The 5,204-nt window shown below is 40.5% G+C and overlaps 1 pseudogene; it reads right to left on the reverse strand.

Moving 5' to 3' along the window:
* Positions 1-492: 492 nt before the first annotated feature.
* Positions 493-2,506, reverse strand: LOC145434666 (protein spinster homolog 1 pseudogene; annotated as a pseudogene).
* Between the last annotated feature and the right edge of the window lie 2,698 nt (positions 2,507-5,204).

The raw sequence follows: 5,204 nt of genomic DNA on the forward strand, positions 1-5,204 counted from the left end.
GTTGTAAGGAGTCGGTAACTCCAAGACACGTCCATATGTAGTTCGTATTAAAACGTTGAACAATACCGTGTTCACTGTTCATTTTCGAATTAACGTTCGCATGTCAACATCGTCCAACACCCCCATTTATATTAACCACGAGCTGTCTCTACTATTGCGCGATACAGAAACTAATAGGCCTATTGCAATCATGACGTCGGCCGGACATCGTTATGCGTAGTGATGACCAACATCCCGTAGGTAGCGATGTGCGCAATGCTTGATACAAAATGACAGTTTTTAACTCATTGATATTAATGTCCCATGTTTTATAATCCTTGATCAGTCACGGCGATTGATCGTTGGGCATTGGACACAGAACAATATTATTCACACAAAATCAAACAACACTGTATTTCACAATTTTACACTTTGATACAATGCTCCTCCAATTCAAGTATACTGCCCTTTAGATGTCAAATCTCATCAGTTGGAATCTTACTATTTCGGATTTCAGCAATTCTGCGAGTTCAAAAATCCATTCTTCAAAGACTTTGAATCAGCACTGTCCTTAGTTGATTCAAGACTCTTCAAGAAATCATCGACCTTCTTTTTATCTTTAACAATATAAAAAGATGCTATAAAATATGATACCGCTCCAATTACACTAACAAATATTGTCATATACATTGATTTTTTCATAGACGTATACTTGGTCATGTAAGTATCCGGCATGCTTGATGCAAGGGCATCAGATATCACCCCAATAATATAGGGACTCCCAGCATCTCCAAACAAATGCCCAATTAGAAGTTGAACTCCATTCGCTGTGGACCTTCTATTGGGCTGTGTTACATATAGCGTCATGTCGCTAATCATGGTTAGTGTCCCACACAGTAACAACTCGGAAAAAAATATTGAGAGCCACGCCACAATCAACTGAGATTTTACACACTCAATTGCGATAAATAACAACGGCGATGCCACCACCAAACTAATTGCGCACACGAGAGCATCAGCGTTAAGTTTGCCACGGAGCCTCCACCGCCGTACCAATTCCGCACTGATTATAACACCGAAAAACCCAGCTACGCAAATTACGACTCCAAAGATAAAATTGATTTTCGCATTGCCGCACACATCGCCTTGACATGCTGGCAGACTACCGATGGCAAATTGTGAATTTGTAATGTATGTAGGACCCCACAGAGAGAGCGATCCGATCACAAACGCCGTGAAGGTGTACCCAAGAGTGACCCAAATAAATGACTTATTTCTAGTAAGGTAATGAAGATCGTTGCAGTAAGAATGTCGAACTCCGACACTCGCACCAGCACCCGACTTTTCACTTGCGCCACGTACCGGATTTGGACACACAAGTATTAGTAGCGAAACGCTCATCACTCCAAACATCGGAGTCACTCGAAATGCCCATTCCCAGCCTCCTAGGGCTTCCGCAATACCGGCACCGATAATGAAACCCAAACCACTACCGACTGGGATGCCAAAATAGTATACGGTCAGCATCCTTGTTCTTATAGACCCGTAAAACATGTCCGCAATCAACGTAGGCGCGATTGTAGAGCAACAAGCGTCCCCGACGCTAACAAGAGCTCTTGTCAATAGGAATAGCGGGAAATAATCAGGATTCTGAATAAATGACGAAAGTAGGGTCAGTCCCGACGATATTATGATTGCTCCGGCTGTAATCCAGATACGGTTCCACCTGTCGCCCAGGTAGCCGAACATTGGGGCTGCCAGCATGTCACTGATGACGTATACAGTCTGAAGGAGACCAGCTTGAGCGTTAGTGATTTCAAAATTGTGTCTGATTCCAATCAATACACCAGCGACGGTGTATCTGTCGATGTAGATGAGTAGCTTGATGAACGTGAGAATTGCAACTCCAGCGTATCGCTTCCATTTTGGTATTTCTGATTTTGCGTGAGGTCGCGAATCGGTATTCAGTGGCGCATCAGTGCGAACGGGTGACCCATTGATTGGCCGGCGTTGAAAGTGACTGTTTCTCACAGATGTGCCCTCAGCGGAATCGGACTGGTCCATCCGCATGTCTCTGTTAGGTTCAGTGTTGTATTTTCCAGAGAACAGATTCATTTTAAACATACTTCTCTTCAAAAGAATGAAAAATATATTGTTGAACAACTGAAACTGTTATGGCTATAAGGTTACCCTGCAAACAAAATTGGGTTATTTTCAATCCGGTACAGGTATAGTTTTTAGTTATATGTTCAAAATTTCAAAATATGTTTAGAAAAACCGTGTAGCGTGAGCAATTGAGCATACTGTCAACTTTCGAGTAGCCTACAATATGTAATCCGCGACATTTAATATATCAGCAGTTGTACCATGCGGATCCTAGGTATATCAATGAACAACATATCCAGCATGTTATGGATAGGTGAAGTATTTTTCAGTCTGATCACTGCTGGTGGTATCATTTTGAAACATAGCCGCATCGTCGTGGATTCATTTTGAGATGAAAGATGACCACACAATAATTGTTTATAGTCCGATCTGTTTGGGAGTGGAGAAGGGACTTCAATTTATTTTCATCAGTAGATGATAGTGGCTGAACAAACATTCAGAGGTCCTGGGAGGTTTTCTCCTATTCGGGAAATTGAAAATGTCCTCCGATGTCAACACCACAGCAGCATCGTTAAAAAGTGGGTGATTCGGGACTCGAGCTGGCAAGATGAAAATTTTTTAGTCAACATAACAATATTTCCGGTACAGAGTAAAGAATAAGCAACTTTCCTGTCCGGTAATCTTTGTAAAAAGTGTCCTCCTTTGTGGATTCCAAACAGACATGGGGTAATCGTGATTAGTAATCGTAATCGATAACGACGATTACAGCATTTTCAAGTAATCGTAATCGCAATCGATTACATTCGAAAAAATTCCGAAGTAATCGTAATCGTAATCGACTACTTTCCACATCTAATCGATTTCTTCGTGAAAGAACGATTACTTTTTATTTGTACAAGGACTGTGACGCATATGTCATAAACTGAACATTCGTGAACAATGAAGAGATATTATACCAGGCTCGTGATAGCACGAACGTCTGATTTTCAAATGCCATTGCTCATTATTACGTCAGAAGTAGCCAATTAGCTTTGCTAGTCATTGCGTAAGAAGTATCCACAGCAAATAGACATATTCGATGTACGTACATTAGTCTGATCGTAAGAACACCCGCCGTGCTGTACATCAGGTTATCAAAACGTTTAACACGTCAGTACCTCGCAGCAGGATAATTAATCACCACCCTGCCTAGTTTAAAATAGTAACTTGTGTATTGATGTTTGGTTATGCTTATAGTTAAACGCAGTTTGACCGATGCTGCTTGGCGAACACTAGGCCTATGTAGTGCGTACGTACACCGGACAAAGATTTGAAATTTTGTACTCGTCAAATAAAACATTACGGTTTCCACAACGAAGCATTGAAAATCTACAGCTGCATCATAACCGAGTCGTTTTTGCCGTTTCTTGTAACGGCAGCTTGCTCTAGCCGACATTATCTGTATCAAGTCGAATGCAGAATTTTATGAATGAGAATCTTATTCTCCTATGACTCTACTTGAAACGGGCGCCAATCCTCATTTCACAATTCTTTACTCCACATTGGGACCTGCCGTCATAGCCATGGGCTTATATATCATGTTAGCGTGGGCTGTAGCTAGAATCAGGACCAAAACAGTAACTCGTCCCCCAGTCCAAACGTTGGTTTTTGGCCCTCATAGGGTGATATTTTCAAGTTGAAGTCTGAATTTCGTCAATAATAATGGTACCTGTAGAGCTGGGGGCACGTAATTCATAATTATAACGTCTGGTATCCTGTTTTACTTTAGTGTATGTTGTTAATTCGTGACCTCCATCCAGTCTGTGATATAATCAAAAGATGTTGTTGTAACCCAAACGTAGCAGACTAAAAGAAAAACTTTCGTGAGACGCAGACACAAATTGTCATGTCTTTAATGCTCTGTGGGTGCCCGGGTGGCATTTTCATTGTGTGCTCAGATTGGAAGGACCGTGGACTACTAGTCACGCCCACCCAGCGCGGCTATTGGCAATGGACACATACCCTAAGTTTTGGCCAAGGTCTTTCTTTAGTATAGCACACTTCGTGAAGTCGCGTCTTGGTCGAAACGGCATATGTCTTTTAGCGTGTCGTGGCACGGTATTGACTGGAACCTAAATTCCTATTACTATAAACTAGGGTTGCATTTAAAACAAAAATTTCGAATAAACATGTTTGAATCATTTTTTTTTTTAGCCGTGACGTCACCAATGTGTATTGACATTGACATTAAAAAATATAGGGTAAATATAGCTCCTTTGACGAAATATCTGTCGTATAACTGTTGAACCGACTATTTTGAGGGTTCCAACCATCCCATATCGATGTACGTCGGCTGAATAGGGTAGTTACTGTCCGTATAGGCTCATTCAACATGTTTTTTGAAAAGTATTTACACAATTATGGCATAATTTTACAACCTAAAAAAACACATTTTTAAAAAATCTTTGTTCAAAATATGTTTTAAACAAAGTGTTTTAAACAACCATTTGATTTAAATGCAGCCCTACTATTAATAATGTAGGCTATGCTTTTTTTGTTGAGGGGAAGACGTACGCATTTCAAAATCAAGCTTATCTAGAGAGAATTTTCTAGTCAATTTAATCTCTCGAAAATACTCAATAATTTATGTTGGTCTACGAATTACTTTGAGTCATCTTCGATCTCGCTCCTCACCCTATTTGGAAATTTGGGGTGCAGCAGTCAAGGACCTCGCAAGAATGCAAATCGTTGGGTGCGATAGAACGTCCTCTATAAAAATGGGCAATAGGTAGGCTCCATTATGACGCAACAAGCAAATGACGCATCTTTTTAAATGAAGTTTGTTATCTCATTAGGCCTTTTCAGCGCAATTCATATATTGTTTTCCAATATAACTTCTAAGATGCAAAATAAATGTAATCGTGAGTAATCGTGATTACTTTTCCAATGTAATCGTAATCGTAATCGACTACTTCCTGATTTTGCTGTAATCGTAATCGTAATCGTGTCATTCGGAAGTAATCGTAATCGCAATCGATTACATTCATGAAGTAATCACCCCATGTCTGAATCCAAAATATGGTGACCAGGAAGGTCCTAAAGAGCATTTCGTCACCCCAAAAACGTTGGTGTTTGGCCCC

The sequence above is a fragment of the Botryllus schlosseri genome, chromosome 2, assembly GCF_051294905.1.
Source record: "Botryllus schlosseri isolate E-star chromosome 2, Bs_hap1, whole genome shotgun sequence".
NCBI lineage: Eukaryota > Metazoa > Chordata > Ascidiacea > Stolidobranchia > Styelidae > Botryllus > Botryllus schlosseri.